Source organism: Palaemon carinicauda, chromosome 7 (genome assembly GCF_036898095.1).
Source record: "Palaemon carinicauda isolate YSFRI2023 chromosome 7, ASM3689809v2, whole genome shotgun sequence".
NCBI classification, from domain to species: Eukaryota; Metazoa; Arthropoda; class Malacostraca; order Decapoda; family Palaemonidae; genus Palaemon; species Palaemon carinicauda.
Window position 1 is genome coordinate 166,614,998 of NC_090731.1, and position 15,000 is coordinate 166,629,997.

The following is a 15,000-nucleotide window of genomic DNA, read 5'->3' on the forward strand; positions in this document are numbered from 1 at the left end:
GAATATTAAACAAAACGTACTTGATACTGTATCTTATTAGAGATTAAAGTAATAACAAATTAGAAGTGTTCATTACGCTCGAAAGCAGTGGTGTTCCAGGGCAGGGTTGCCAGATTTTCTAAATGAGAAAAGGCCAACTTATAATCAAACCACAGCTTTAAAAGGCTAACCCATTATTAGAAAAAGGCCAAAAATATAGTATTTAGAGGCCACATTTTTTTTTTCATATTAGTAAAGGCCAACTAATTTTTAAAAAAGGAAAAATTTGAGATTTTTTTGGCCTGAAAAAGGCCAAACTGGCAACCTGCTCCTTACTACCAACTTGCAACCCACTCCCGAGATATAAACAATAATACATAGGTAGTGGTTCTCCCTAAATTGGGGTATAGAAGTGTATCACCGGCTAATATATTTAATCAAGGGAATTATTTAGACACACACTGACAAAAGGGGCACAAACATATAAAGGTAACAGAGAGAAATGAAATGACTATGGAATAACTAAAAGCCAATTTCGGGTATGACCACAAAGAAACATTACTCCAGCATAAACTAAGCAACCTGTGAGAGGGTGGATGGCGCACTTCACTTTTATGAAGAAATATAAGTCTGCTGTAAAGAAAAAGACATGGAATGCGTAACCATTACATGTGACAGTATAATATAAATAGTATATATAATATATATATATATATATATATATATATATATATATATATATATATATATATATATATGTGTGTGTGTGTGTGTGTGTGTTTGCATATATAATATATATATATAATATATATATATATGTATATATATATATTATATATATATATTTATATATATAATATATATATATATATATATATATATATATATATATATATATATATATATATATATATATACTGTATATCATAATTATTCTACTCTAGGTTCTACATACAGTGCATATTTATACAATAAATAAATGTACGTATACATACATATGTAAATTTACGTATGTAAACAATTTCTAACTATAACCCTTTAGCCGTTTTGGGGAAAGACTTCATGGAAGGGAAAAACCTTGCACTTTCGCGGCAAGTCGAGCATTTTTCATTATCATTATTATTACTAATATTATTACTGGAGCAACAGCTAATAGAACTAATATCGTTGGGCAAGGAGTGGCTCACGGACCTAGCAAACGGCGCTCTCCATGGATGGAGCAACAGCTAATATAACTAATATCGTTAGGCAAGGAGTGGCTTACGGACCTAGCAAACGACACTCTTCATGGATGAATGTGTCAGGCAGAGATGGCCAGATTGAGAAATCCTAAGGCAAAGTGTTTACATACAGCGTTCCCAAGTTTAGGAGAATTCGACACTGAAAACTATTTCTGGTTCAATATTTGAACACAAACAGATAAACTAACAAACAAGGAACAAATAACACACACATATGAATGTATATATAATATATACATGTATGTGTATATATATACATATATACACATGTATTATTTGGACTGAGTACTATTTCTGTCGGATATATGAACTCCTTTCATACTGAACTTTAGCTCACGAAATATATCCTATTCTATGATAAAATATATACCAACATGAGATTTAAATTGTTCCCCAATTATGTAAAAAAAAAAAAAAAAAAAAAAAAAAAAAAAAACATGGTGTACTGCCGTTTAACACAAACCAGAAACGTGAGCAAGGAATATTAAAACAATTAAGTTAAATAAAAAAAAATACGTTGTACACCATGCAACATTTTACACTAAAATATTAAACCTATTGCCATATTTACTATAATGAACTAGTATACGCAACCCGTCAAAAATGACGGCTAAATATTTTGGATATTTATAGACAGAGATTCAACAGTTCCGACACGTCTCCCTTTCCTAACTATAACACGGCAGTTTCAATTTGTGGAAGATTGTGGTTTCCAAACGTACCTCTAGAGGAACCCACTTCACCCAGGGTATGACTACTCTTTCCCCTACCGGAAGGACGGTGAGACACCGAGTAGTCATGGGTAGGGCAATGTCGCTGAGTGTGACAGGAAAGATATATATATATATATATATATATATATATATATATATATATATATATATATATATATATATATGTGTGTGTGTGTGTGTGATAAATGTTGCACATTTAGACGTGTTTTTCATATTCAAATAAGCCAAGTGGTAGTCACTGTCTATACAAGCTTGCCGGACCAGGGTTCGATTCCCGGCCGGTCACAAGCTCTTGTCTTTGTGTGATTTCGCCTGGGGCTCTGATCCCGAGGTCGTTAAGAGAATCCAGTATTAATGTATCAAAAGTATATATACGTATGGCTTATTTGAATATATATATATATATATATATATATATATATATATATATATATATATATATATATATATATATATATATATATATATATATATATACAGACACGTTGCTTAAACAACTATGATCTTTCCGTCATTACTTATTATCCTAGAGTTTTTGCCATTACCTTTCCCTTGTAATGCCACCTAAAACAACAGCAACTACAACGAATGGGCAACTGGGGGCTGCGGAATCTCACATCGAAGAAATATTGCCCTCTTGGGTGCAAATTGTTTTGTGGCGTTCACTTAAATAACAGATTAGATGTAAATTAGTTACGCGTTCTTAGTGGTTTTGATTGACGATGTGCTAAATTATACGAGCAAATTCTTTAAATGTTTTCATATATATATATGTATATATATATATATGTGTGTATATAAATATATATATATATATATATATATATATATATATATACATATACAGTATATATATACATATATATATATATATATATATATATATATATATATATATATATATATATATATATATATATATACACATATATTAATGACCAGGCTTAACTCTCTCTCTCATATATATATATATATATATATATATATATATATATATATATATATATATATATATATATATATATTACTACTACTACTACTACTACTACTACTACTACTACTACTACTACTACTACTACTACTACTAATAATAATAATAATAATAATAATAATAATAACAAATGCAGCCGTTTCTAGTTCACTGCAGCACGAAGAACTCCGGCAGTTAAATCCATAACTGTGGTTTGGCCAGGTTTCATCACTCTGGCCAGTGCAGATTGGCGATGGTGGGAGATTTTCATCTGATCGCTCACAATAAACCAAATATGGGTGGCCTTGCCTAATATAGCTTTGTTGATCATAGCAAACCCTTTCACTGCGTTAAGATATCCCCTTTCATATATTGATATATATATAAATATATATATATATATATATATATATATATATATATATATATATATACATATATATATATATATGTGTGTATATATATATATATATATATATATATATATATATATATATATATATATATATATCAATTTATGAAAGGGGATATACACATATCTATATCTATCTGTCTACACACACACACACACACACACATATATATATATATATATATATATGTGTGTGTGTGTGTGTGTGTGTGTATGTGCGAGTGTATGTGTGTGTATGTGTGTGAGTGAGAGTGTGTGTGTGTTTGCATGTGTGCATGTGCATGTTTGTTTCAATACTGCAATGTTATTTCCCCCCGGCAAAGTTTGCAATGACGCAAAAATACAAAAAGTCCACCGCCATTATCTTATTTACCCCGAGACTGCGGGAACCAGAGATGGAATCCCCAAGTGTTTAATTTCCGTGGCTTCAGGTTCATTTCTGGAACTTTAACAAACTTTACGGAAAAGAAACTTATCAGCAAACTTCAATTATCTTTTACGATATTACTGGTCCATTAATTTCCCTCCAGCAAACACATCTTTACATGTAAATAATATAGTATTTCAGTCGATGATATTATTAATATTATTATTATTATTATTATTATTATTATTATTATTAGCTAAGCTACATTCCTAGCTGGAAAAGTAAGGTGATATAAGCCCAATGGCTCTAACAGGGAAAAATAGCCCAGTGTGAAAAGAAAATATGGAAATAGATAAACTATACGAGAAGTAATGGCTAAAGAATATAAAACATTTCAAGATCAAAAACGCCAAAAAAGATATATAAAAAAAGAGAGACATATTTCCATTTTCATTAAATATTAAAACTTTCGTTGCAAGTTTGAAATTCTGAAGTTCCACCAATTCAACTGCCTCATTAGGAAGATCATTCCACAATCTGGTCACGGCTGGAATAAAACTGTGTAGTGTTGACCCTTACGATAAAGAATGCACAATTAACTGCATACCAATAGTCCATTTCTTTTAGTGAGGCATATTTGCACCGACTCTCAGCGGTGCCCTTTTAGCTCGGAAAAGTTTCCTGATCGCTGATTGGTTGGACAAGGTAATTCTAACCAATCAGCGATCAAGAAATGGACTATAGTACTACGTGCATGATGGTACAGTCTGAGATCTGAATGCAAAGGATGATCAGAACTATGAAAAATCTTATGCAAGATGCATAAACAACTAATTAGAACGGTGGTGCTCGAGATTAATATCCAGATCAGGAAAACGAAATTTAATAAACCGCAAGATTATGTCTAACCAATTAAGATGAGAGTCAGTGGCTGAAGGCAAAGAAAGAGAACAATATTCGAAATAAAGAAGAATAAGAGAATAAAAAAAAAAATCTTCAGAATAGATTGATCACCGAAAATCTTAAGATACTCAGTAAGTCAACTTTTTTTTGTGTGTGTAATTGAAGCAGAAATACTGAATATGTTCCTCGTAATCATATTTGCAATCAAGCATCACATTTAGATTTTTTAATTAGTTGTATATAGTTAAAGAAACATTATCAATGCAGAGATCTGGATGTCGAGGACCTACTTACAATCATACTTTGAGTTTTGTTCGGATTCAACTTCATGCCCATAATTTGCACCATGCACTAGTTTTAGCTAGATCTCTGTTAAGGGATTTAGTTACCCCAATAATTCTGATAATCTTAATTTTCAGGTACCCATATGCAAACCTTCATGAAACAATGGCTCAACATCCAAGGTTTACTTGCTCCCCAATCTTCTTCCAGCTTTATGATCTACATTCAGGAGATGGAATTGAGGCAAAGAGAGTAGCATCATCTGTATATGTAAAGAGCTTGTTTTCTAGGCAAAACCACATATGTGTATATAGACTGAAAAGTAATTGGTCAAGAAACACTACCCTGAGGAACACCAGATATCACATTCATATACTGACTATGGTGTCCCTTAACAACAACTCTTTGCAATCCCACAATCAAGGGATTTATATACAAAATTGGAAATTGTAAGAAGGGCATCACATGTTCCAAGGCCTTTACGAAAACCAAATTGCAAACTAGGGAAGAGATGATTATCTTCAGCATACCTATTTAGTCATTTTGCCAAAAGCCATTCTAAAACTTTAGATAATAGAGGAATTACGGAAATTGTGCAGTTAACTGCAGTGCTATAGAGCTACCACAAACATATTTACCCATTGGGATAACATTACCAATTCTTCAACAAGTGCAAAGACACCCTTTTCTTGCTAACTTGCAGAAAATAATAGACAAATCAAGAGTTAAGACATCTTTTCATCTCTCGGGACTCAAAAACTAAACTAGTTACTTTAGCCTCAGGAAAACAAGAACGAGGACGATCGAGTTTCTCATTTTTGCCAAACACCCTTTCTTTTGGACAGTGAGTGGCGTAGTCATCTAGTTTAAGCAAAGGAGGAACTGTTAAGTCTACACTAAACAGTGACATTTCAGGGTAGCCCACTACTTTTGTTCCTGGGATGTACCAATAAGGGTTTCTTTTATGGCCAATTTCTAGTCAATTGAAGCATAACGGGGTATAGTTATTTAAAGGTTTAAAGGTCGCTCATGAATGGCAGAGGCAAGGGACAGTGACATTGCCCTAGCAAGCAGGACAATGCCCTAGAGACTGACCATATATTATAAGATCAGCGCCCAAGACTCCTCTCCACCCAAGCTAGGACCAGGGAGGGCCAGGCAGTGGCTGCTGATGACTCAACAGATAGACCTATAGGCTCCCCAAACCTCCCAACCTTAGCTCACAAGGATGGTAAGGTTGCAGACACTAATTGCACTAACGAGTCTGAGCGAGACTCGAACTCCAGACTGGCAAGCACCAGGCAGAGACGTTACCAATCAGGCCACAACAAGTCATTTTTTAACTGTTACTCTCCAAAGATGTTAAAACTTCCGTTTCTCCAAATAAGTACATCTACAATCATCTCTGAACCAGAGATTGTCTTTAACCCAGTATTTGTAACACATGAGAAAGGATATTCTTTTGGACAGTGAGTGGCGCCATTTTTGACGGGTCACGTACATTTGTTATATATAGTTTGAAAAAATGGTTTTCTGTTGTTATATCTTAGCAATATTTTATGCTACATAGCCTAAAGTAGACCAAGATATTGTCATTTCATATTGACGCCACTTAGACTTAAGTTTCCTAGAACTGGATTTTGACGGGTCACGTACATTTGTTATATATATATATATATATATATATATATATATATATATATATATATATATATTGGACCAGATTCTCATTCAAAAGAATAACAGGCTTACCTCTTTCATACAATTGTGACCAATTCAATTGCAAAATATCACTCAAAATGAAATTCCAGTTTGTTTGAGATTTTATATATAATTGAGAGGATTATGCTGATCAGTCTTAATTACTGACGAAATCAAGGTATGATCACATGTCCCAACTAGAGAACCAACCTTACTTGTTATAACGCTAGGGGAGTTACCAGCAACTCTGTCGCGCCACAAAGCCACAGCATCGTGTGGCGGGGATGTGGTCTCCCTTAGGTTTCCATTGTTTTCCAGTTTTGCCGCGCAAACTAGCGACTGTGGCAAGCGACTGTGGCTCTGTCGCTCATCCCCGCCACAGGCGTGGCGTGGCTTTGAAAACAATGGAAACCTATGGGAGACCACATCCCCGCCACACGATGCTGTGGTTTTGTGGTGCCACAGAGTAGCTAGTGTGCTCCCGGCCTAAAGCTCTTAATAAACAGAATTAACCACTCCATCTGGTGAGCATTGAAATCAACAACAAGCACAAAAGATACCTTTATTTCATCTCCTTGTATCATACCCATAATGGTAAGAAGACAATCAAAGATAGAATCATCCAAGACTGGATTTCGATTGGTCGAACACAAATAAAAGTTTTTATGCTTGCCAGAAACATTTGTGACCTGAATCTCTCAACGATTGAAATACAATAGTTTTTATGAAATACCGAAATAGTTCAAACAAGGCGAGAATAGTCCTTTCAATTTGTATAAAAACGCAAATTAATTCACAAATAAAAATCGAACGTGTTTTATTCTCTGAACAAAGACAATTGTTTGAGCAGCCAACCAAGAAAAATATGGTAAAAATATAAAATATAATGAAGAAAAAATTTGATGCTTTTTGAGTCGACTATGCACCACAGGCAGAGACGAAATGTGAGTGTGAAAGAGAGAGAGAGAGAGAGAGAGAGAGAGAGAGAGAGAGAGAGAGAGAGAGAGAGAGAGAGAGATTCACCACCCACCCATCAGTCAGTAAAATTCAAAGGTAGTTAGTTACAACACCTACTCACATATGCATCAAGCTGTATTAGTCATGAATATGCAACATAGCTTCAAGTAATTCCAAATGGCAAGGAACAAAGTTAGCTTATTAAAATCCAGTTCTAGGAAACTTAAGTCTAAGTGGCGTCAATATGAAATTACTGTACAATATCTTGGTCTACTTTATGTAGCATTAAATATTGCTAAGATATAACATAATTTTTTTTTTCAAACTATATATAACAAGTGTACATGACCCGTCAAAAATGGCGTCTAAATTTTTAAGATAGATATTGTACCAACCGTGTGTCACACGATCGTACATAGTTAATTTTGTGTATATATTATGTTTGTATCTTCGCTCTTCCCTCGCACTAAAAAGAAACTGAATAAACATGTCTGTTTTTCTCACCGGTAACGGTGTCGATTTTGAACATAAAATTTCCTGTTGCCTTGAGCTTTTTTATATAAAAGAGGGTGTTCTATAATAAACTCACTCAGTTGCTTTCATCCTGTCTTTGAGTCACATCCTTCTCTCGGCCCGTCACAATATACATACAAACGCACACAGATTCAACCCTTCCCACCCCGTCACCTTGTCCTCTCAGGGTACTTAATCTCACCAGGGTAAGACTACTCCCTTATCACTCTTCCCGAGGGACGGAGAGAGACCGAGTAGATATACGTCTGGCAATGCAGGTGAGCATGGCCGGAAAAAATATATGCATCCAGACACTTGTTATTTATTATTTAAGGGGGATATCCATAAAGAAAAGTATCGTAAAATTTAAACAATACGTATGGCAAAACATATAAAACTAGAGGGGCACTCAGTAAAGTGCAGACCTCCACCACGGTAGCTTATTTCTCGACCTTGACCTTTGACCTTGACAAGTATTAACTGGCGTGGATTTTCATTAACTCAAATATGAGCCAACTGAAGTCTCTGTGACAACGATGTCCAAACATATGGCTGATTACGTAAACTGGACATTTGGCTTGACCGCGACCTTGACCTCTAACTTTGACCTTCCAAAATTTAATCATTACCAGCTATTTACATAACAATTAATCCCTGCAAGTATTATTACTCTACGATTAAAATTGTGGCCAGGAAGCTATTCACAAACAAACAAACAAACAAACACAAACAGGGGGTAAAACATAATCTTCCAACTTCGTTAGCGGAGATAACAATTTCAAAAAGGAAAACGTAAAGCGTAAGGAAATTCATGAATCCAATTTCCTAAAACAGAAAAAGTGAAAACGAGAGAGAGAGAGAGAGAGAGAGAGAGAGAGAGAGAGAGAGAGAGAGAGAGAGAGAGAGAGAGAGAGAGAGAGAGAGAGTCGATGGATCAGACGCCATCCATTTATTAAACTGGATGCAATTTTCCAATACAACGTGTCACATACCAACAACGAAACCTACTTTTTTTGCATCCATATCGATAATCCTCTTTAATAACAATCTTATTGTGGCGATACCAGTACCAACTCTTTCCTTTCCTCAATGCAATACAGCTTTGTTTGGAAAACAATTCTTAAGGAGTTCAACAATGATTGCATGGAATCTGAAATACAACACTATCAGAAACAGATAATTCATCGTTGTCGAAATCGGGTCGTAAACTGTTTTTATTTTTTTTTATTTTTTTTTTTTAAATAAAAATGTTAAGATATCCATGGTGCCTGGAGATTTAAGTAAGTCGTGTGTGTGTGTGTGTGTGTGTGTGTGTGTGTGTGTGTGGACTTTCGACTTTTTTGGTTGGTAATTTCTTTCTTTTTATACCACAAAGCAAAATAGTTTTTCACTACTTTTATGAATGTTTTAAGAACTTTAATATTGATGTAACGTTTCGTGCATTATCTAGGGATGTTTCACAGTGCATTAGTATAGTTTTACATGATATATACATATACTCAATTGCAGCCAAGTATAAACACAAATATGCATCCTGAAGTACATTTGGACATAGGTATTCCAGATACACCTCGCTCTGAGGAAGTGACCTCTGCCACGCCCTTACTGTGAGTCGAGGTCCTGCGTTTAGCTAAACCCATCACCTCTACTATCTTTCCCTATACTATCTTAAGGTTACTTGCCACAAAGTAAGGGTGTGACAGGGTAAACTTCTTAGAAGCAAGCTGTACCAGGAACTCATGTGTCCAGGTATGACTAAGTTGTGGAATGATCTTCCTAATCGGGTACTTGAATCTGTAGAACTTCAAAAGTTCAAAGTTGCAGCAAATGTTTTTATGTTGAACAAGCTGACATAAGCATTTTTATAGTTTATTTATGAAATATATGTTTTGATGTTACTATTTTTTAAACATTTTATATTAATTGTTCATTATTTCTCATATCGTTTAATTATTTCCTTATTTCCTTTCCTCACTGGCCTATTTTTCCCTGTTGGAACCCTTGGGTTTATAGCATCTTGCTTTTCAAACTAGGGTTGTAACTTCGCTAATAATAATAATAATAATAATAATAATAATAATAATAATAATAATAATCATAATAATAATAAAATAATAATCATAATAATAATAATAATAATAATAATAATAATAATAAATGTACATACTATTTACTATTACATGACTTTATGTAACTACATGTAGCCTACTGTAATTGAGTACATACATCTAAAACACATGTGCGTATGATAAAGTGTTAATAGCCTCACTGGTACCTAAGACATCGCTAAAGATGAAATATTCAAAACGCTCTCCGAATTGGGGATCACGAACCAAGACCTACGGAATAGACTCTTTATAGGTCTTGGCAAGAAGGCAGAGGCATTAATTTACGAGAAACATCGATGTGAATTATCGAAAAAGGAGTAATCCTCGGCCGAGACCAGATGAATGGAAGCCAATTTAATTCCAAGTGTGACCTCCTTTCCGATATTATTTCTCTCGCTCAAGAGGCCGTTGAAGGAGATGGTGAACACTTATTGCAGAATGGGTAAATAGAGAGGGTGTAGAAACTACTTTTCGATAAGGTTGTTTTTAAAGGTTTAAAGGTTTTAAAGATCGCTTATGAATGGCAGAGGCAAGGGACAGTGACATTGCCCTAGCAATCAGGACAATGCCCTATAGTCCATTTCTTTTAGCGAGGCAGATTTGCACCGACTCGCAGCGGTGCCCTTTTAGCTCGGTAAAGTTTCCTGATCGCTGATTGGTTAGAATTATCTTGTCCAACCAATCAGCGATCAGGAAACTTTTCCGAGCTAAAAGGGCACCGCTGCGAGTCGGTGCAAATATGCCTGGCTAAAAGAAATGGACTATAGAGACTGACCATATATTAGATGATCAGCGCCCAAGCCTCCTCTCCACCCAAGCTAGGACAAGGGAGAGCCAGGCAGTGGCTGCTGATGACTCAGCAGATAGACCTATGGGCTCCCCCAAACCCCCACCCCAAGCTTAGCTCTCAAGGATGGTAAGGTTGCAGACACTAATGGCACTAACGAGTCTGAGCGGGACTCGAACCCCCGACTGGTAAACACCAGGCAGAGACGTTACCAATCAGACCACAGCAACCCAATACGATGAACTTTACAGATAATAGTGTCAAGCGGTAATCCAATATTTGCGAGATAAATATTTGATAATGTTACGTCAACACTTGCATTCAAGAGATGAATTCAACCGTTGGAAAGTTGTGGAGGATATCACGTCTATTTGAGTTTGAATTCACTTTAAGTGAATTAGAATTTATGAAGTATGGCATTCCGAAACATTCCTTTACTGTCTAATATTTCAAAATACGAAAATGAAAACACGATGTCATAATATGGTAAATGGAAACTAAAAGGAGTGATTATATATATATATATATATATATATATATATATATATATTATATATATATATATATATATATATGTATATATATATATAAATATATATATATATATATATATATATATATATATATATAATTATATATGTATATACTGTATATATATATATATATATATATATATATATATATATATATATATATATATATATATATATATATATATGTAAGAATAAAAATATTAATACAAATCTTTCACATATAAACTATAAACATTTCAAAGAATAACAAAAGGAAGAGAAATAATATAGAATAGTGAGCAGGAGTGTACCCTCAACCGCTCTTGACAATGAACACCTGGATATAATTTATTGCAAGTTTTTTGTTGACATAAATTTGACACCACTGTAGATAAGCAAGACTTTGAATACTGGTGATGGTTCAAAGCACATTATTTCAAATAGCGTCTCAGAAATGGAAAATCTACCTGCAAAAGGTGCTTCAAAAATGTAGATATCAATAGAGAAGCAAAGAAAGGTGAAAGTTTCCAGACCACTTATCAGTCATTTCCAGCTCACTTACAACTCATTTTCGGCAAATTCCACCAATTTTTCCACTTATAACTCATTTCCAGGTCACTTACCACTCATTTCAGGCAAATTCCACCAATTTTTCCACTTATCACTCATTTCCAGCTCACTTACCACTCATTTCAGGCAAATTCCACCAATTTTTCCACTTATCACTCATTTCCAGCTCACTTACCACTCATTTCCTGCAAATTCCACCAATTTTTCCACTTATCACTCATTTCCAGGTCACTTACCACTCATTTCAGGCAAATTCCACCAATTTTTCCACTTATCACTCATTTCCAGCTCACTTACCACTCATTTCCTGCAAATTCCACCAATTTTTCCACTTATCACTCATTTCCAGCTCACTTACCACTCATTTCCTGCAAATTCCACCAATTTTTCCACTTATCACTCATTTCCAGGTCACTTACCACTCATTTCAGGCAAATTCCACCAATTTTTCCACTTATCACTCATTTCCAGGTCACTTACCACTCATTTCCTGCAAATTCCACCAATTTTTCCACTTATCACTCATTTCCAGCTCACTTACCACTCATTTCAGGCAAATTCCACCAATTTTTCCACTTATCACTCATTTCCAGCTCACTTACCACTCATTTCAGGCAAATTCCACCAATTTTTCCACTTATCACTCATTTCCAGCTCACTTACCACTCATTTCCGGCAAATTCCACCAATTTTTCCACTTATCACTCATTTCCAGCTCACTTACCACTCATTTCAGGCAAATTCCACCAATTCTTCCACGTATCACTCATTTCCAGCTCACTTACCACTCATTTCAGGCAAATTCCACCAATTCTTCCACTTATCACTCATTTCCAGGTCACTTACCACTCATTTCAGGCAAATTCCACCAATTTTTCCACTTATCACTCATTTCCAGCTCACCACTCATTTCCGGCAAATTCCACCAATTTTTCCACTTATCACTCATTTCCAGCTCACCACTCATTTCCGGCAAATTCCACCAGTTTTTCCACTTACCACTCATTTCCAGCGAATTCCGCCTAATTTTACAGAATAGTAGCACAGGATGATTGATTAGCTCTCCACTTTGAACCTCAATCAAAGTCCCAAAACATGTAATGAGAACATGATTGCTGACTCCCAGCTCAAAAGTAAATGATGTCAAGGCGGGTTCACACGATGCAATTGACAATTTTTCCAAAACCTAATAGTTTTTTATAGAGCATTTTCCATGTCCAGTATGTTGACATTGTCCAGAAAAAAGTACAAGTGTCTGGGAACAAAACAAATGGAATATTTTTTTTTTTTTTCTTTTCATGCTGGTGAAAATTGTTGCAGTTATGATGGATTGACAAACAAGATACACTGATATTGGTTTTTATGCAAAATAATCATGTGATAGAAGATGATTTTGAAGCTTTATGCGTCTTCGCAATGTTTGTAAACAACCTGAAGACTCCTCAATCTCTCCTTTTTGACCTTTGCTCATTTCAAAACACTGGGCATTATTAAGTCATGACCATTTGTAAAGATTGGGTATCTTTTTCAATGTCTCTATATCCATTGTTACTTTACATGATTCTCTTATAATGTGTGTGTGTGATTTTTTTCTTTAAAGGCCGCTCAAAAATAGCAGAGGCAAGGGACAGTGAAATTAGCCTATCAAGCAGGATAATGCCCTAGAGGCTGACAATATTACATATGATCAGCGCCCAAGCCCCCCTCTCCACCCAAGCTAGGACCCAGGAGGGACAGGCGATGGCCGCTAATGACTTGGCTGATAAATATATAGGCTCCCCAAAGCCCATCATCCTTAGCTCACAAGGAGGGTGAGGATGTAGCGATCAAAGGAACTAACGAGTTTGAGCGGGACTCGAACCCCAGTCCAAGATGGAATCCCCCCAGTCTGGTAACAAAGAAACGACGAAAAGGTGGGAGAAAGCAGCAGTTGGGGAAAAACTATCAGAGCAGGCCACTCGAATTTGTTAAAAAGATTTGCCAGCAACTTTAGGGGAAAGATTTAATATGACAACCAGGCTTACATATATAGTAGTTGGAAGACACCGGCCTACATGGCTGAGGACTATGAACCGCGAAGTAGATTATGAATGGAGAAGTCTTGAATTAAAAGCTCAAGATAGAGACGACTGGGGAAAAGATTTGCCAGCAACTTTTGGGGAAAAATTTAATATGACAACCAGGCTTACAGGTGTTCCGAGAGTGTTGCAGTAGTTACTCAGGGTGTGATCAAAGCATTATTAAAAATGAGCTAAACAGACAGGGGTGAATACAAACCCTTCGTAAAATCTTCGATTTCAGCGTAGGTATCAAACATTTGATAAAATAAAACAGAGTTGACTGATATGTTGTTTGATACCTTTTAGACACCCGACTTTTTCCTATCTCTGAATATTCAAATCCCGTGTGGGGCACCACCATTGCAAACATCTCTCCTATAGTGATGAGTATTTGAGAGACCTTTTCCTCAGGAACTGGACAAAGAAGGTTGTGGTGGCCGATGTGGTAACGTCCCTGACTGGTGAACGCCAGACTGGAGTTCGAAACCTACTCAAAAGCGTTAGTTCCTTTGGTTACTGCAACCTCACCATCCATGTGAGCTAAGGATGGAGGGTTTGGGGGAGCCTATAGGTCTACCTGCTGAGTCATCAGCAGCCATTGCCTGGCGCTCCTTGGTCCTATCTTGGTTGCAGAGGGCGCATGGGCGCAAATCATATGTATATATGGCTAGTCCTGCTTGATAGGGCAATGTCATTGTCCCTTGCCTCTGCCATTCATGAGTGGCCTTTAAACCTTTAAAAAGTTCGTGGAAATTAGGATAGACTTAAGTGAATCATAGATACTTTCAAAATGACTACCTTACAGAGGCTTGATTGAAATATGGCCTACTAATAACTTACAATAAATGTTATTATTATTATTATTATTATTATTATTATTATTATTATTATCAAATGCTAAGCT